This window comes from Ascaphus truei, chromosome 3, assembly GCF_040206685.1.
Source record: "Ascaphus truei isolate aAscTru1 chromosome 3, aAscTru1.hap1, whole genome shotgun sequence".
Lineage (NCBI taxonomy): Eukaryota > Metazoa > Chordata > Amphibia > Anura > Ascaphidae > Ascaphus > Ascaphus truei.
The window spans coordinates 231,545,128-231,565,707 of record NC_134485.1 but is presented as its reverse complement, the minus strand read 5'-3'; the positions used below and the strand labels follow the sequence as shown (position 1 = coordinate 231,565,707).

General features: G+C 43.5%; 1 protein-coding gene across 6 annotated transcripts in view; it reads right to left on the bottom strand.

Annotated features, from left to right (window-relative positions):
- TAB3 (TGF-beta activated kinase 1 (MAP3K7) binding protein 3) overlaps positions 1-18,589 on the bottom strand; it is a 39,913-nt gene extending 21,324 nt beyond the window's left edge. For 3 of the 6 annotated variants that reach the window (XM_075590285.1, XM_075590287.1, XM_075590290.1), the window contains exon 1: positions 18,134-18,588. The gene's annotated coding sequence lies outside the window, so the exon portion shown is untranslated. Of the gene's footprint in view, positions 1-4,379; positions 4,627-18,133 lie in introns of all 6 variants that reach the window. The other 3 variants (XM_075590288.1, XM_075590289.1, XM_075590286.1) reach the window with 2 other exon arrangements.
- Positions 18,590-20,580: the final 1,991 nt, after the last annotated feature.

Sequence of the window (20,580 nt, the reverse complement as noted above, 5' to 3'; positions counted from 1 at the left end):
GAGGAGACAGAGAGAGAGGAGACAGGAGACAGAGAGAGACAGGAGACAGAGAGAGAGAGAGAGAGAGAGAGAGAGGAGACAGAGAGAGAGGAGAGACAGAGAGAGAGACACCTCCCGTGGGTTAGGATTGAAAAAGGCAATCAAGGTAAACCCCAAAATCTCTTGTATAAATAAAGATACCAACGCTACCAAAGCTGGTATGATAGATAAAAAAAAAAAACACTACCTGGAAAGGAGAGGTGTGGCCAATTATAGGTTCTCCTACATGTGAAGAGTTGTCTGTCCTATCTTAGGAGGTGCCTATAGTGCCGTCGATGGCGACACGGCGGGTGACGTCACTCGTCGCCATCGGCGAAAGTTATGTTTCGCCAGGCGGCGGGGTCGTAGGATTCCGTCAATTTGATTTGTTTAAGGGTCGTCACGTGACGAGACAGCCCTTGAAAAATCAAAAAGTTTGCTGGCTTCCAGTTTCCACGACGGCGGCAATGTATTTGTTTTCGGGCGACGTCGCCGTCACTATAAGTGCGGCCTTACAGGGTGGGAGTTAACCCACTGGTGACCACTGCCATGGGTTGACCAGGAAAATAAATTAACTGGCTCACACAAAAGGACACAAACATCTCCTTATTGTGCATTAGTGACTAATTTTTTCCTTGTAATTAATTTCTATTTTGTGAACTTCGTATTATGGTTTTATAATAAGCCAATATTACAAGTAGCAGATCCCACATCCAGCCCTTTATCTGTGGAGAGGACAGGAATAGCACAAGTTACACGTGCACGTTATATTTTTTTCTGACCACCAGGTTATCACCCAAGATCTCCAAGATCCGCTCAAAATCTTCACATCCGATTTCGGGGACCCTGATTTTGTCAGCAGCTTAGTGTGGATAGGTTCTTTAAACTCCCCCACTGGGACATATGACATGTCATCTGAATATTGCTGTTCTAATATTAGAACTCATATCGTGCTTATAGGCTTCCAAATGAATCCCTGTTTATTTAACAATCTTCGAACTGCTGTCTACTTTAACATTTTTATATTAGCCAGCATTTATAACAACTCATCTGACCATGCTTACTAAAAGTATATGGTTATTCCTTAGTGCAATGTAGTAACACTAATACCATTTCTTTGTACCTAGCAAACTCGTGGCGGATGAGCCCAGTGGGAATGTACTGCACCAAGGACCACCCAAATCTCATTTTTAAACGCCACGACAGATCAGATGGAGGTTTGGTGTGTTTACCCCCCACACTGTTCTTGCAGGATGGTAAAATGGGAAATGGTTACCATCAACCTCTTACGCACAACTCCATGACCACAGTAAGCAAGAATTATTTTTAGTCAACTACGACTTCTCATTAAAAGTATTCACTCAGAACGGAGAGTTCTACACTTTCCAAACATGCATAAAGAGAAAAACATCAAATATTAATCTTTGTGAGACGCTCTTTCAATAATGTGTAAGCACGGCCCGGGTAGCTTCATGCTATTTTGTTCCTATAACAGTAAGTTACTCACATTAGAGTTTTCATTTTTTTTTTAAACAAAACGTAACCCGAACATTTTATAGGAAAATTGTTATTGTAATTACACGCCCTTCCACCCTTTGTTTTAAAAAGCGAGCAAACCCAGGAAGTGTTGTGTTATAACTATGTTTGGAAATGTGCTTCATTTCGTGATAAAGCTGCAAGCTTTGAATTGCCAATATTGCATGCTTACACAGTAGAGTCCAAAGACATTGTCAAGTGTACATCACATTGTGCTCTGCAGCTTCTTCACAAACTTTACTTATAGGATTTATAAAAATAAATGCTTGTAATCTACTGTAGATCACATTTCAAATATAACATTCTGTTTTCTAGGTTAGGGCATTATAGATCAGATTGTTCCACTCTGTGTTCTCAAACCATCATTGGCATGCCTCAATATCTGCTTATTCTCATGTACGCCTTGTAAGGACTTCTCTAGTGAGAAGTTTCGTCAAAATGGACAGCAAACCTACAAAATATATGTTTTGTTTTTTTAAGCAAATAGTCATGATATGTAGGTTAAATACAAAATACAAGAAGCGAAATACTGTAGAAGACTACTATCAAGAAATCAAAAGCCCTTACCCCTCCTCCCAAACAGGTTTGCAATTTTATTACTGAAATTCTACATTTTGATCATTTGTCTTCTAACAAAAGGAGTCAAGTTGCATCTTTTAATCAAAAAAATGATTCAAGTCTGTTAACCTAGTCAAGCCAACCTCCATTTTAGCAAGTACCTCCACCGCTGTGCAGCTCCAGAGACCCACTGCATCCAACCCATGATGAAAGAAAAGTGGGCCATTTAACGTGAAAAGATCCTCTAAAGCAGCAGCCTTTGCGAATTGTCAGTGTGTATATGTATATGATCTCCTCTTGCCCTTTCAAGTGATATGTTTAAAACCCAGTGCTTTGCTTAGGCGATATGAGAAGTTGAAATAATGAACAAGAGGTCAAAACAGATGGGCCTGCAGAACCCAGTGCAGCGAGGGGGACAGGATGTGCGCCTTAGGCCTTGACCATGTTTGGCGCTTGCTGGCGGAAGCGTGCTGAAATATATATTTTTTTAATTTATTTTAACTATTCCATTTCAATAAAGCCATCAAGCAAAAAAAACAAAAAAAAAACAGACATGCTGGAAAATAAACAAACCTATACGCCACGTAAGGTTATAACACATGGTTTTTGTAACACACAAAACCTAGGAACACTATGATTTCCTGTGTAAGAAAAAATTGCAAATCCTGCCTTTTTTCATTAAAAAAAATATAGCCTTCTGACAGGGGGGAGGGGGGGAATTGCTTTCATTAAACAATATTTTGTCATACAAATGTGCCCAGACCAACATGTTCAAATCCGCACCACATCCGCTGCCCCAAAAACAGTGACATTTGAGGCCCCGGGAGGATTAAAGCGAGACCTCTGCAGCGTTAATCCGACTGGTCCAGCCAGTGGGATAGAGCTATGCAGAGGAGGCCCAGACAGAAGCAGTCTCTCTCCGTGCCTCCCCAGAGCAGCTCTGAAGCAGTTAGTTTGTCCTGCCCCATGATGACGTAGGTGCCTGAATATGAACTTCTACGTCATGAGAGGGATAGGTTATTCCATCATCTACGTCACCAAGGGCGTTGGGCAAGGCAATTAAATTATTTAAATGTCCTGTTCAACATCCTTTATGACTGAATATGGTCCTATAATATTCCCCCTTGTGACGTAAATAACGATATTCGGTCACCTACATCAATAGGCAGGATGGACCGGACTAAATGACAACCCCCCTTCATCACCTTTGTGGCCCTGCCACGGTAATGCAGGTATTAACCCCTCCCCAACTAAGGTAATTAAGGGGTTAACCCACTCGTGCTTTCGCCCCCACCTAGGGGGCCTAACCATCAACCCCAGGGCAACTACACCTACCGTACCCCGAACAAGGACTATTACCCATTACTGTGTGTGGGGTACGATTTGTTGGCGCTGGGGTGGGCGTAGTTGCCCCGGGTGAGTGGTTAGGCCTTCAGGGGTGTGGGGGAGTCAGTCACTAAGGTAATGAAGGGGGATAAGCAATTTACTCCGGTCTGTCCTGCCCCTTGATGTAGATAACTGAATATTGGTATGTACGTCATGAGGGGGAACACTAGATGACTAAATATGGTCCTCTAGTATTCCCCATCATGACGTAGAAAACCATAGTCGGGCATTACATCAAAGGGCTGGAAAGTCTGGACTGACTGCTGACTGCCTCATTTAACTTAGCTGATAAGGGACACAGACTGCTTTTCTGCTCAGCTCTTCGAGACTCCCTATGCCGGTTGATGACCCAGGAGGATTAACGCTTGAACCCTGCAGAGTTAATCTCCCAGGGCCGCTTACGGTTTTCGAGGCCATGATCAAGGGCGGCTGCAGCGCCATCCAGCGGCCACGGCACCAAAACAAATAAGGCTGGACACTGTCAATTTTCTTGCCATACCAGTTACCGTACATTTATTAATCCGTCGCAGCAAACTCAAACGTCAAGTGAATTTAAGGGGGGGAAAAACTGATCAATTAAAACCTAAAAGCTGGTATATAATGTCCACTTGTCAAAGTCTTGTGACAAAACTAAGGGGGCTATGTCACAAGTCGAACTTGGATAGGCTTCTTAGGGGGTGTTTTGCTGCTTTAAGGTGTTTGAGAACTCGTCAAACTATAGATATCTGTTTAACACAAGTAACTAATTATTTACTTTGCATTTACTAACTTGTAATGATGTCTAGAAAGGTACAGATTATGTTAGTGATGGAACCAATTTACATATTCAATAAGTATCCGCTTGCTTTTAATTAAAAACAAACGGCAGAAATCCTCTTTACCTAAATATACCTTCAGCGACGTGCGCGCCTCGTGGAGCTGCAGGGCGGCAGACTGGAGAGGAGACAGAGGAATTTATTCTTGGCAGGCGACGGCCGCGTCACGAGCGGTTCAGCCAATGAGGGCGAAACGCTCATGGCCACGCCTCCGTGTCCTCTGCATGATCAGATACTGCTCAGCGGCAACGTGAGCGTGACGTCACCGGATCGCACTGCCACCCGCCAACATCTGGTATAATCAAGGCCTAGCCTAAAAATATTTTTACAATAAGTACACCTACATAATAATATTTATAGATATCTAGTTATTGTCCCGTAATGTTACTTACAGCCACGACAATTTTGTAATACACAAATACAATTGTTTTTTTAAAGTATGCTTCTTTATGTTCCAATAAAAACAAATCTAGCTTTTTCTAACATGGCCATTTGGTGGCAGGGAAAACAGCAAAGGTAACTTTAACCATTAACTGATACAACAGTAAACAATTGCGCATTATTTATATATTTAAAAAAAAAATCTGATTTGTGACAGTTGACGAGTGCTCTTAATGCAGAAAAGATTCATACTGTTAAAGGAGCAATTCAAGCAATATCCTACAGTTTTTTTTTTATAAATAAATCAGTTCTGTAGTATTAGATACAACCTTTTTTATTTTAAAATGCAACGCTTAATGCCATTTTTAATGGGTTTTAATATACTGAGCATCTTTTGATCTATGTAACACTTTCCTGTGTGTGATCATTTGTTGCCAATATTCTCAGCAGTTTGAGTTGTAAACTCTAACAATAGATAATGTTAACATAGTAAAATAAGAATACATTGTAGCTGCTCCGTTACACTGACTGGCAGATTGATTTGAGACGGAAAGGCAGCCATTTCAAAGACAAATTTCCCTAGTCAATTCCAATCTGGCTTTCATCCCAATCACACCACCGTAACTACCCTGCTAAAAGTTTGCAATGAGACCCAGTGTGGAATGGAACGGGGACAACTCACTGGTGCACCATTTGTAGATTTTGCAAATTCTTTTGATACAGTTGATCATGTTATCTTGCTTAATAAACTCCAGTGCTCTGGAATAGGGAAACATGCTTTAAACTGGTTTCAGTCCTACCTATCAGGTAGATCCCAACATGTGACCATCTCAGGCTCTAATTCCAACCCCCTGGATATCACCTGTGGTGTCCCGCAAGGCTCTGTTCTGGGGCCCCTACTCTTCTCAGTGTTCATCAATAATCTTCCTACAGCTTGTAAGGAAGCTTCAATACACATGTATGCAGATGACAATCTTATATGCACACAGCCATAGCCTCTCCAACCTTGAACACATACTTCAATCTGACTTTTTGAGACTTGGATTTCCTAAAACAAACTGTTTTTAAACACCGACAAGACTAACAATGGTATTTGGGAACAAGGCTACATTTTTAAAGCTTCCAATGACTGAGCTCCAGATCAGAACCAACGCTAACACCACCCTAACTCCTGTTACTAGTTTTAAATACTTGGGCATATGGTTTGACTCCCATTTAACATTCGGGATGCACATTGATACCCTGACAACCAAGACCTATGCAAAACTAGGTGTACTTTACAGGAACAAATCCTCCCTGGTCAAAAAGCATATCGCACAGCAGATGCCAATGCCAATTATGGACAATGGGGACATAGTATACACTCGGCACCCCAAATTCACCTTAGCAAACTGGACACCTTCTACAATTCAATATGCCGTGTTCTCCAATACAACTACAACACACATCACTGTGAAATGCTCAAATAACTAAATTGGTCATCACTTGAGTCTAGGCGTAAAGTTCATCTTTCCTGTCTTGCCTTTAAATTCTTTATGGGCAAGCTACCCGTCTATCTGAACAAGCACCTCACCCCTACCACATGCAGCACTTATCGGAGATCTGACTCCAGAAGACTGTTCATGGTCCCAAGGTTCAGCAAAGTATCCGGCCGTTTCTCCTCTTACCGTGCACCCCAAAACTGGAACAATCTATCGGAGACTCACCAGTTTAAGTTCTTTCAAAACTAAAGCTGTCTCACATTTTAATCTGGTCTGTAACTGTTACATACGATATATAGATATATAGATATATAGATATATATATAGAATATATATATATTCTCTAAGTGTGCATGCAATGTCTTGAATATAATGTATACCCTGTTCACTTATGTAACTGTATTTGTAACCGTGTATTATTTGTCATCTTAACTCTGTGCCCAGGACATACTTGAAAACGAGAGGTAACTCTCAATGTATTACTTCCTGGTAAAATATTTTATAAGTAAATCCTGGGAAGCAGGATTTTACTGATTAGGGGAGAACAAATCAATCGGCAGCTTAGTTAATTGTTTTTAATAAAGGTAATCAAAAGGTTGCATTTTAAAAAAAAAAGATTTTTAATTTTTGCTTGGACTGCGTGTTTAAAATACACACGTCTTATTTGTAACTGAAAACAGAAGAAAGATCAGTATTAACCAATCTATCCATTCTAACGTTCAAGGTCTCACCCTTTGGTCATACAAATTGCACTTCCTGAAACCCACAGCATAGCCATGACAACAAAATTAACAATGCGTCGAGACACCCTCCTGTGCACTCACTCCAGCAGTCGCACACACACAAGGAATTCACAGCTGGTATATAGAAGTGCAAATAGCTAAAACCGGATGCGTGCCGAGCACGCACGTTCTAAGTCAAACTTCTTTGCGTTTTGTCATTGAAATTGTGTTTTGATTTTTAATTTAAAAAAAAATTACCATCACAAATACACTTTGTGAGAAAACAGTGACAAGAGACGAAGAAGTTTCACTTAAAACGCGCGTGCTCGGCACACACAGTTTTTGTGCTTTGCAAGAATTATAAATGGTTGTATGTCTGTATTGCCCGCATATTCTTTGTACATAACACCTGCAATATGTTGTAACCCAAAGTGCTGCAGGTAACACAGCCATTGAAAGGATTGTAAAGGAGCCAATAACTATATAAAATTGGACAGGACAAAGCAGAACTTTAATTTTTCTTTTTTTTCATTTATAGTTCAACAGACGCACTGATGTACCACAATATATGTGACATGTTATGGAAAGAAAAGAAAAACATTACTCTCTTGGCATATCAAGAAAAAGAGCAAAGCCCTAATGAAATTCTCAAAACTGCTCAGTACCAGCAGTAAGTAATTTTCTACTCAGAACAAATGAGGCAATATAGTATCCCAAGGAAAAATATGACTAGGTTAAAATGATGTACAGTCGTACACCCAGACCAAGACAAACTATTTCTTACAGCACTTGAGCTGTTGCTCTTTTCATAATATCTTATATTAAAGCAGCAATCCAGCTAAAAGTGTGTGTATATGTATGTATGTATGTATGTATGTATATATATATATGTATATATATATATATATATATATATATATATATATATATATATATATATATATATATATATATATATATATATATATATATATATATATATATATATATATATATATATATGTATATGTATGTATGTGTGTGTGTATGTATGTATGTGTGTGTGTATGTATGTATGTGTGTGTATGTAGTGTGTGTGTGTGTATATTGTGTGTGTGTGTGTATATATGTGTGTGTGTGTATGTATGTGTGTATGTATGTGTGTGTGTATGTATGTGTGTGTGTATGCGTGTGCGTGTGCGTATGTGTGTGTGTGCGTGTGCATGTGTGTACGCGTGTGTGTACGCGTGTGTGTACGCGTGTGTGTACGCGTGTGTGTACGCGTGTGTGTACGCGTGTGTGTACGCGTGTGTGTACGCGTGTGTGTACGCGTGTGTGTACGCGTGTGTGTACGCGTGTGTGTACGTGTGTGTGTGTGCGTGTGTATATGTGTACATGTGTACATGCGTACGTGTGTATATGCGTGTGTGTATATACACACACACACACACACACACACACACACACACACACGATGGTGCAGAACAATAGGCATTCCGTCTGGTAGAAACAATGTGGGTGCAAATCCTGTATGGTATAAAATAGGCAATACAATACCGTTTGAAGACGAATATAAGAGGCAGCACTCCAGGTAAGTGGTCAAAATAAATTTGTATTAACAAGACATCTTATCCAACGTTTCGGTCCTCGTGCGGGACCTCTCTCAAGGTGATGAGAAAGATCCCGCACGAGGACCGAAACATTGGATAAGATGTCTTGTTAATACAAATTTCTTTTGTCCACTTACCTGGAGTGCTGCCTTGGATATTCGTCTTCAAATGGTATCGTATTGCATATATACATTATATATATATATATATATTTTTCCCCCTGTTTTTGTAAGAGTGGAGAAGGGGGGGAGGGGGGGGAAGATACTTGCCAGTTGACCAGTTAAGTTACTGGCATTACTTCATGGTTTAAACCCAAGGAAGGGGTAACACCCTGAAACTTTGTGCTCTGTCAATCTTTATATATTCAATAAATGGTCCAAAAAAAACCCTTTTTCATTTAACCGAGTGAGTATCTCTACACCTGAATTACTTCCTGCTTTCCCCAGTGCATTTAAATGGATAACTGATGACATTATTGCTCTGTGAAGGAGCTGTGAGATTTCTACAAACATATTGTTTCCCCTGGAGCAGAGACTTCACCACTTAGGCCTCGAACATGGTCAAAAAGACCGTGCTGAGCCGCGCTGAGGGGAAACATTATCCCTATCAGCGCGGCTTTAGACGGCGCTCCCGCACGCTTCCACAGGCGTGCGGAGGCGTGTGGAAATGCAGGAGACAGGCAAGTTTAAATTTTGCCGCTCATGCAAGCAAGCGCAGGGCCGGTCAAGTGACTGAGAGAAGCCAATGGCAGTCCGTGACGTCGGCGCCGTGACGTGGCGCACTAGCCCCGCCACCCTATCCGCCTCCAGGACCGCCTCCCGAAAGCCTCCCACCCGGCACACAAGCGCGCTCGCTGACGCTCATGCAGGGACAAGAAAAATCTCCTGCTTGAGTAGAAGAACAAGAGCGTCAGCGCTGCCCAGCGCCGCTCCCTGCACCATGTCCCAGGCCTAAGTAACCCAGACAATAGGGAGTTCTCCATGGCTGAAAATAATGCAGTCCAGCTCTAGGGAACCCCCTGATTCTAACCCTGTATATATCATCAGTAAAGTAATGAGTACACTAGACAGTGTGCTCGAAAAAGAATTAACTTAAATGTACACTTCTAACAATATAAATGATAACTTTTAATAAGTATTTACTTAAACCATATTACCGAATATGAGTGTAACAATTAAATCAATCAGTAGTGAAACGATATACCAATATAGTCCCTACTTAGTAAATACTCTAACAAAGTGTAATACTTTTCAGTAATAGGAAATCATGGCTTTATTCAGTGTTGAACACACACACACACACACACACACACACACACACACACACACACACAATTAGCATTGACATCATTGCGTTCTATAACAATCATAGGAAGCAGACATTGTATGTGCATTTAGCTTACTTCTTGTCTGGGTTAAGATGAAGGGAAGAGCTTATATTAGTACTATAACTTCTTCTAGCACTAGTCAGCTCTGGAAGGACACCATCTCCTCACGCATTAGTAGGAACAGTAAGAGGAAAAGTCGTTTATCTTCTCAGACATGCGCATTTGCATGCTAAGTAGGGGTAAATTAATCTATCTCCTCATGCATGCGCATTCATATATGTTCTGAGATGAGTATATCTCCTTAAGCAAGCACAGTCGCATGATGTACCTAGCAAAGAGTATCTCTTTGCACATGCGCATTTGTGCAATTAGAGTGGTATGGAGTCTATCTCCTTGCACATGCGCATTTGTGCAATTAGAGTGGTATGGAGTCTATGTCCTTGCGCATGGGCATTTTGCGCGATTGGGATGTCATCAGCCTCCGTTATGGAGCTGTGTTAGTTTTTACAGTTACAAGTATTCAGTTGATTGGAGCATTATGATTCATACCACTATACCTTATCACAGGGGCGCTCACATTTTTTTTGCAGCGCCCCCCTGCCTTACCTCCTCCGTTGGCCGCCCCCGCCTTACCTCGCACGGCATCAAATGACGCTGCAGGGTCGTGTGAAGTCACGTTACCCGCGGCATCATTTGACGTCACGTTACCAGGGCAGCCATGACGTCACACGTCCTGAAGCCGGCTGAATCCCGGTAAGTAGAGGCTGCGCGCGATCCCCCGGCATTCAATTTAAATGCCCTGGGGAAGAGCGCGGGACCTCTGCAACTGCCCACTACACCCCGCCCCCCCCTCAAAAAAAGAACTTGCGCGCCCCCCAGTTTGCGCACCGCTGCCTTATCATTTAGATATTAATGACAGGAATCTTACTGAGCTTATTTAGAGCTTCCTAATGATAGGTTTCACGGTCTGTGCTGGAGCCAATGCTCAATTATAGCTTGATGGTTTATGGCTGGCTTAATTCAGCTTGACAGTTGTAACCGATTTATTATATTTAACCATTATCCTCGGCTTTATATTTTTGCCCTGATATATTTACTTAACTAGAGGTATGTTAGCTGATATTTGGTGATTACTTTTATATCCATCTACACCTTATATATCGCAAGGCAGGGTATTGCTCCTGTTATATCCCTCTCCCTTATGGGGGAAGAGGGGTGATATGGTATAATGACTTAACCAGCCACACTCAAAATCTAAAGTTTTCACCATTGAATTGCTCTTTGGTGAGTATATAATTAACAACATTAGTAAGGTATGTTACTGTGTCTTGCTCTCAGTCTCTGAAGGCTACTGCCATCAACACTGAATAAAGCCAATGATTTCCTATCTCTGAAAAGTATTACACTGTCAGAGCATTTACTAGGTAGGGACTTTATTTGTACATCGTTTAACTATTCATAAATTTACTTTTTAATTAGCGTTACACTCACATTCGGTAATATATGTTTGAAGTAAATCCTTATTAAAAGTTATATTTTATATTGTTAGTGGTGTGCACTTAAGTGAATTCTTTTTCGAGCACACTGTCCAGTGTACTCATCACTTTACTAATTCTCTTTCAGTTCACAGATTGCACCCACTTATTACTATTATCGATTATTTCATTCATTAGTATGGCCTCTAGTTGATCATTCCCTATCACCACTCCCTTTTCCTGTATAAATACATTTTTTTTAAATGTGTACGTATACATATGTATGCAATAATTGTTTTAATTTTATAAACAATTTTAATGAAACGTAAACACTGTTTTTTTATTAATACAGCACTTTTCTTATTATTCTTAATTGCAAAGGTTTTGCTTTTCTAACCATATACTGTAATTGACAAATACTGTTCCCTTCCCAGACATTTCCGAAGTTATTCTATTTGTTATGTAATGCCCTGTTATGGAGCTGTACCATGTAGAACACATACTGTATATACTAATACAAGTGACATGTTAAATGTGTTGAATGTTGGCATTTGATGTCATTGACAACAATGTTTGTAAACAAGATATATTGAGATGTATTTTAGTTCAAGGGATCTCAAACGTTTCTATATACACACACACACACACACACACACACACACACACACACACACACACACACACACACACAAAATCATAAAGTTACTTTGAGGAGAACGTTAGAGAACGTTACTCAAAGTTAATTTTAAGGTTTCAGGGCCAACTAAAGTGTTATGGACATTGTGTTTGTATCCTAGATTTCATTGTGTTTGTATCCTAGATTTTGTGGCCCTTCTATACAAAATTGTGCACTTTAACATTTAATTTTAGTTCATATTCACCAGCTTCTAAATTCACCTAAATACTTCCTTTGTGTAATATGCAAAAAGGCATACTTCTATCCTGTCATCTGTTAGTCACCAATAAGTATGCTAAAGACTTGCCCAAGTGCTGAACTTGTCACTCCACCAGTCATGTTCCCTTCAAATCGAGAAAAACAGAATTTACCTATTGAGTCACATTCACATCAATATCTGAACTGGTCTACTCCTTTCCATCACTAAAAGTCTAATTGGTGGAACAGTAAATATTTTACTTTAAATCCATATAAGCCACTGTACATCTAAACCATGATATACTTTTCTGGTAACCAAATCCAAGTTCTTTCAAATCTAAGGCTGTCTCACACTTTAATCTGGTCTGTAACTGTTTCATACGCTCATAATATATATTTTCTTTAGCTGTGCATGCAATGTCTTCTATATAATGTATACCTTGTTCATTTATGTAACTGTATTTGTAACCATGTATTATTTTGTTTTACTCTGTGCCCAGGACATACTTGAAAACGAGAGGTAACTCTCAATGTATTACTTCCTGGTAAAATATTTTATAAATAAATAATAACAACCAGAAGATGTTCTGGAAGAGACTCAATGGAGGCAGATTTATACTTGTCGACTGCGATTATAAATTAGGAGGAGACTGTAAATATATGGGCGTATTAGAACAGCTATGTGGGATTTGAAGCAGTAATCTATTCATAAACTGAAATACATATATATACACACATACATATATTTTTTTTTAAATTAGGGTTCGAATCGGGGGGACGGGGGGGACCCTCCCCGTTTCCCAATACATTTCCATTTCATAGTGTCTGTGCGCACATCATTTTTTAAGGAGGCACCTGTGGTTATACATTAGGAAGTCACAATTTCATCCCTTGCAGTTTCGTAATGGCTCATGCTCAGCAGACATTGTTTCCCCGAAATGGGAGAACACCGGCACCAAGAACCAGGAGGTCCCCGAAGGCTTAAACTAATATGGTTTAGCTCCAAAGGATTCATCACGAATTAACCCTGTCTCTATCTCCCCCCTAACAAAGAGCAGCCAAGATTGGTGCTGTAATAGAAAAAAGGCTGGAACCAAACAACTGAAATAACTTTATTCTAATATACTCCAAGCCCCGCAGCTATGTAGAGTTTTGTGTTTGAAGGTCAGTTTGACGTCAATGGGAGGGTTCAGTGTGATAGTGCCCTGATTGGAACTATCACAGTTTATTGAATAACCCTATACTAAGGATGGCTATACCTGGGATCTGACAGGATCTATCCTCGCTTTGTCACATTTGAGCTGTGAAAGCTACTTTACATTTACTTATTGCCGGGTTTACTCTGGTTTGTATCAAATGCGTAATTTACCCCATTTGGTGCTAGTGGGGGATGGCTATTTAAAGAAGTAGTGCCACATAGGAGGGAAGTGAACAAAGAACAGTGGCATGTTTCATAGGTGAAATATAGCCGTTTGACACCGGGAGGGGGAGTTTAAGTATTTTAAAATATTTTTCACTTTTCCATAGTAAACAAAACCCGAGTTTTTTTATACTAGTTTTATCTAATGTGTTTATGACCAGACTGTTTGCCAGCCCTCAAAACCAGAGTTGAATTGTTACTTTTGTTTTGTCCACTGTTTGCATTGTAATTATGAGTCAATTATTGGTGAAACAGGTTAACATACTGGAAGTATCCGAGATGCTTAAAATTCGCAGACCTGCAGAAATGCGGAGCATATTTTATAAATAGGATTTTTCACAGGATGCACGAAAAACGATGCCTTCTTGGTATATCACCATATAAGCAAAAAAAGAAACAAAGTTTAATTTATATTTTTATGCGTGCTATGAGACTGGTGATAAACATGATTCATCCTCTGCTCTTTCCATTTAAACTTTTAATTCGTCCTTTACACTATGTTTGACGCCTTTAACATTAAGCAACATCTATTGAGAACTAAAAGACGTCCTCTTTCCCATGTTTTTGCTCATACAGGGCCTATGGTTTTTTTCCCCCTGATTGCTTCTTTTAAGCTTGCCCATTGTTCTTCTACTCCACCCAAGTCTTCCCACCCTGCCAAAGAACTGTTCTAATATTGACCATATTGTAAGAGTGTTATCATCAGCCCAGGACAACCATACAGAGGGACTATGGGTCATATTTACCAAGCACTGCTATTCCAGAAGACATTTTTGCAGCACAGATAAGTAAACATGGCCATTTAGGGAACATTCACTTGAAATGGTCCAAACGGCATGGTCCGGCATAGACAGCGTCGTACGGACTAGCACAACTTCATAAATATGTCCCTATAGGACAACTAAAAACAACACACTTCCATTTTACAGATTTTACACACAGCTTTCAAAAAAAGCGCTGGTTTAATTTATCTGAAGACGCCGACAAATGAGGCCTTAAAAGCTTACTCTAATAAAAGTCAGTTCTGCTTGCAAAAATTGTTATTTTGTGAGGCAAAACTTTAGCAAAACCAGTTCTAAGCATATCCATTAAACATGAAGTGAACTGTAACTATTTGTGACTCTCAGTCTCGTTCTGAAGGGGCGCAATATAATTAGAACTGAGTCAGACTAATAAATCTACTTTTGCACAGTTGGGTGAAACTGACCCTTGCATTTAAATGTCTAGAATAAATCATGCAAGAACAGCAAATAACAATGGCCCTTATTGGATTCACCTCGCACACGGCATACCGTTGAGCAACAGAAGTAGATTTCGCACCACCCAAAAATACCTGTGTGTGCACATGTATACCTCCTCAAAATAACAGTGCCATTCATCAGAGGCTGTCACGTTTGTGTTTACCTCAAGTCACCATGTACAGAGATCTTCCATTAGAAATACTTGATTGCCAAAGTTAAAACTCAAGGACCAAAATCTGATTTTAAACTGTCTGGATAGGATACGGTATTTATGTTCCAATTACTATACAATACTTACAAGATCCTCCCACACAATCATGATCATAGGAATGCAGGTCTATAACAACAATAGTTTGTCAAATGTTAGTCACAACAAGTAATTCCTTTATGTTCAGACCAATGATTCATGTAACTGAAGTTTCATTTAAAGAATATCTAAAGAAATAGACCTACATACTACAAATGTATACTTATTTCAGTAAATGAATATTGCCTTCACAAAGTTTGCACCACCAACTTTGCCTTGAAGTGCTTATTGGATTTCATTATTCCACTAAATCTACACCACCACCCATCAAAAAATGAAAGACTCTATATGATAGAAGTTCTTCGTTAATGTGTATTTTTCACAAACTCAGCAAATTTCACAACGATTGGTTAATGTTCTACCTATTATCAATTATGTAGCAGATATTTATCACTGGGCAAAGGAGAAAAAACTTAAATACTCTATATACAGACAAAATGATTTTACGGCCAATGAACAACGACGCTTTTGAACTGTATTTACACAGTATAACCGTATTGGTGGGGAGAACAATATATAAATAACTCAAGATATCAATGCGACATTTAATTCAGCACAAAGGGTAGATGCTGGGGAGGTGTAAACAAAAACTGCCAACTAAAAGGGACACAAAGTCAAAATTAAAAAGGCTAATCATTATTGTATCAGCTGGTCCAGCCATGCATTGCAAAGCAGGATGACAGGCCCCTCTAGCTGCAAAATAGCTACAGCAAGAAGAGGTCATACCAAAAAGGTTTGCCATGAGCATCTACTCCAAGAACAATGGCCCTCCCTTTATTCAATATGCTGCAAAATGCCTTCTACTTGTCCGGGAAATATTCATATGAAGAAACCTAAAAACATTCCTGACGGAGCATATCAAATATAGGCCAATGTATATAGGCATAGAAAATAAACTTGATATTTAAAGCTTCGTACATAACATTTTCATCTCCTAAAGCCTCTCAAATTGGTCCATAAGTAGCTTGTTCCAATTGGCACATATTGTTAATGAAGATGGTTTATGGCACCCAAAACTTAATGTAGCAGAGTTTTTGACTAAGAAAAGAAGATACACAATGGCATATACACAATATTTGTCATGTAACCCCTCAACACAATCCCAATCGAGAACAATTACCCCATGCAAATTCAAATCAAAATACTTTAAATGGCACAATAATCCTAAAGAAAGGCCTTGACAGAACCTTAAATGGTTTTATATCAAGTAGTGGAAATGTGCAGCATGGCACAGAATTTCCTACGAATCATGTCTACACGACACACTCAGCAGGGATCAGACAGGGCCCAAAAGCAGGTGCCAGCAGATGTCACAGAATCCAGCCTCCACCACCGATCCCTTCAGACCTGTCAAATCTCTCAATGCCCTCACTCAAGTCCCTCCGGTCTCTCTATCACTGTGCTCTCTCTCCTCCCCACCCCTCAGGTCACCCTCACTGCCCCTTTCCCCCCCAGGTCACCCTCACTGCCCCTTTCCCCCCCAGGTTACCCTCACTGCCCCTTTCCCCCCCAGGTCATCCTCACTGCCCCCTCCCCCAGGTCACCCTCAATGCCACCACCAGCTCTCTCTCCCCCCCCCCTCCTCCCAGGTCACCCCCACTGCCCCCCGCCGGTTGCCCACTTCCCTCAGTCACCCCCCCGCCCACCCCCTCATCGCCCACGTCCCTCACTGCCCCCCCGGTCTCCCTCATTGCCCCCCCTCCTGCTCCCCGTTTCCCTCACTGCCCCCTCCTCCCCCCCCTCATCCCCACCCCGTCCCCCCATCCACCTCCTGCCCCCCCTCCCCTCTCACTGCCCCCCCCCCATTCCCCTCACTGGCCCCCCTCCTGCCCCCCCGTTTCCCTCACTGCCCCTTCCTCATCCCCCCATCCACCTCCTGCCCCCCCTCCCCTCTCACTGCCCCCTCCCCATTCCCCTCACTGCCCCCCCTCCTGCCCCCCCGTTTCTCTTACTGCCCCCCGGTCCCCCTCACTGCCCCTCATCCACCTCCTGCCCCCCCCGTCCCCCTCACTGGCTCTCCCCTCACTGCCCCCCGTCCCTCCCCCCGTTTCCCTCACTGCCCCCCCGTTTCCTTCACTGCCCCTGCCCTCATCCCCTTCCTGCCCCCCCATCCCCCTCCTGCCCCCCCGTTTCCCTCACTGCCCCCCCGTCCCCCTCACTGCCCCCCCCGTTCCCCCTCCCCTCACTGCCCCCCCTCCCCTGCCCCCCCTCGTCCCGCTCACTGCCCCCCCCTCATCCCCCTCCTGCCCCCCCTCATCCCCCTCCTGCCCCCCCCTCATCCCCCTCACTGCCCTCTCCTGCACCCCCCCCTCCGTCCCCCTCACTGCCCCCCCGTTCCTCTCACTGCCCGCCCCCCCCCCGTTCCTCTCACTGCCCGCCCCCCCCCGTTCCCCTCACTGCCCGCCCCCCCGTTCCCCTCACTGCCCGCCCCCCCGTTCCCCTCACTGCCCCCCCCCCGTTCCCCTCACTGCCCCCCCCCGTTCCCCTCACTGCCCCCCCCGTTCCCTCACTGCCCCCCCCCGTTTCCCCTCACTGCCCGCCCCCCACCCTGCTCCCCCTCACTGCCCGCCCCCCCCTCACTGCCCGCCCCCCCGTCCCCCTCACTGCCGCCCCCCGTTCCACCTCACTGCCAGCCCCCCCTGTCCCCCTCACTGCCCCCCCTCGTCCCCCTCACTGCTTCCCCGTTCCCTCACTGCCCCCCCCCCGTTCCCTCACTGCCCGCCCCCCACCCCGTTCCCTCACTGCCCGCCCCCCACCCCGTTCCCTCTCACTGCCCGCCCCCCCCGTCCCCCTCACTGCCTGCCCCCCCGTCCCCCTCACTGCCCGCCCCCCCCCGTCGCCCTCACTGCCCGCCCTCCCTGTCCCCCTCACTGCCCGCCCCCCCCCCGGCCCCCTCACTGGCCGCCCCCCCCGTCCCCCTCACTGCCTGTCCCTCCCCCCCCCCCCGTCCCCCTCGTCCCCCTCGAGGTCTTTTCACTGCTCTCTACCCAGTCTGCCTCTTACCGTATGCGGGAGGCTGTCACTGCTCCGGCTCCATGATCTGTGAGGGGGGAGGACTGGAGGCCGGCGCCGCTGTCTTCCCCTCCTCCTACGCCTCACATACACACCTTCCGGGGCTCTGCCTCCTCACCCCGGCCCGCGGAGGGGCGCGAGACTAACAGCCCGGTAATGACGTGTCAGAGCCCGTTACAGCGGTTCCACCAGTTACCGCGCGGGGTGACGTCAGTGCGGCCCCCCGCCCGAGCTGCTCTGCTCCCCGAGTTATGAGGCGCCTGTGTGTGTCGCGGAGGGCGCTGAGGAATCCGCGCTTTATTGTTGTTGTGCCCCCCTCAGCTCCGCTTCACATCGTCCCGGCTCGCTTCCGGGATCCGGTCTCGTGACGCGATGACGCAGCCAACAGGACCTGCGCGCGCAACAAACTGTTCCCCTTATTTCCCCTCCACCCCCACAGGAGGGAAAGACCGTGAGAGGCTGATAGACGGCACCAATGCCTTGGGAATCTCGCGAGAACGTCGATATACTACTGCTCTTTGGCTAGGCGGTGGTGACGTCGAAACGGGGGGCGGGGAATCTCTGCGGTTTGTTGCTCTTCCAAAAACTTTATTGAATCGTAACAAAACACTGCATTGTTATTACACAGGGTGCCAACTGACAACATGCTGTACAGTACCTCAAATCAAATCAGCTTTATTGGCATGTCAGTCCCTAACAGCTCCAGGTCAGCCGGGTAATCAGGCCGGGCTTTTCTGAGAGCTGGCTCTACTACTCACAGTTGCTAACAGAGCAGTACATAGGATTGCAAAAGCAGGACTGGATTATTATATCGGTTGATGCCAGTGTTAGTTGGCAGGTTGTGCAACAATGTCTCGCTACTTCTTAAAATGACATGGGGTTTAAATGTATTTGTGTCCCTTTCATTATTGTCCTTTCTTTCCTTTGGTGGTAATTGGTAAGAAGGGTTTTTTTTTTAATCAGTGAGAATAAGATGTATGTACAAATATACCACTGGCAGTGACTGATACAAAACAATGTGGGAATAGAAGTATCCTACTCCAACATTTCACAGATCAAAATAGATACATGTTATACATCTATTATATGCCCACACACCACATATAGACCTCATACCCCTCATATAGACCCCCACATCACTCATTATACCCTCCATACCTTATATACCAATACCCCACTAATACAATAAACTTACCCCACTGCTAAAATAACCCACATTGTTTGGCATCCGCTCCCTACCTCCACGTAACAGAGGAAACTCCTCACAGTGGCAAGCTGATCAAATGCAAAATGTAAATGATAAAATATTACAAAAGAAGAAACGACTGTTAAAAAATAGATATGTTAAAAACAAAATAAGTTCATCAGTGGTCAACAACATTGGGATAAATATGTTTCAAGCCGGTTTTTTTTTTAAGTCAGTAATAATCATAATATAACTGATGTATCGACCTAAATAGTGAACTGGGAAAAAAGAGAATTTTATGGGAAATCATAGTATTATATTTGTCTATTTTTAAACAATTTTTTGGGACAAATATGTACCACTATCCTCAATATTCTATACTTAATTACATAAGGCAAGAACATAGGTCCCTGTCTTCATTGTGAGACATGAGAGAATATAAAGCAAACTAAACAAAATTACTGATAAAGCATACAAAAAAGCGTCCACCCAAAATAATACCTGTGGGGTGATAGTACCTAGTGTACTATTAAAACAATAATGTACGATTCCCAACACAAAGTGAAATACTCATAATGGGAATGTCAGTCTAGAGAAAAATATTGTCTTCTCACAAACTTGATTACATATAATGATAAATAGAGGCCAATCCCTGGTGCCAGAAACAATATACAATTACCCCTGTAATATGTAATTACCCCCGAGGAAGTGTCAAGTGGAGTCACGAAACGCATAGGGTGGAGCTTGTATCAGCTGCCTGTACTGAGCACGAGCATACTGGGTAGCGGTGACATCATCGGGGGGAGGAGTGGGATCAAATAACGGCTGCGAGGAGAGGCGAGAGATGCCGACCCCAGCTGCCGTACCTGGTGCTCTGTTAGGCTGGGGTCCCAGTCACTGCCACGGCGCGGCGTGCGCTGTGCGTGTAAGCACCGCCCCTCAATGGGGAAGGGCCCAGTACGCACCTTCATGTTGAAGGTGCAGCCGTGCCGTGCTGCAAGTTTTTTTAAACTCAATGAAATTGAGTTTAAAACTTGCGATGGAGGCGTGGCCACGTCCCCACCGGCGGTTCACCCAATGAGGACGAACCAGCCGCGTGACGTAATGGGCATGCCCCCGCAAATCCCCGACCACGCCCCCTCCCGTCGCAAGCTCCCTCTCTCCCCTCAGATCGCGGTTAGCCCTGTGCACGCGCTGCCCGCCCCTCCCCCCCCCCCGGGCGCGCGTGTCACAGACATGACTTAGTTCATGT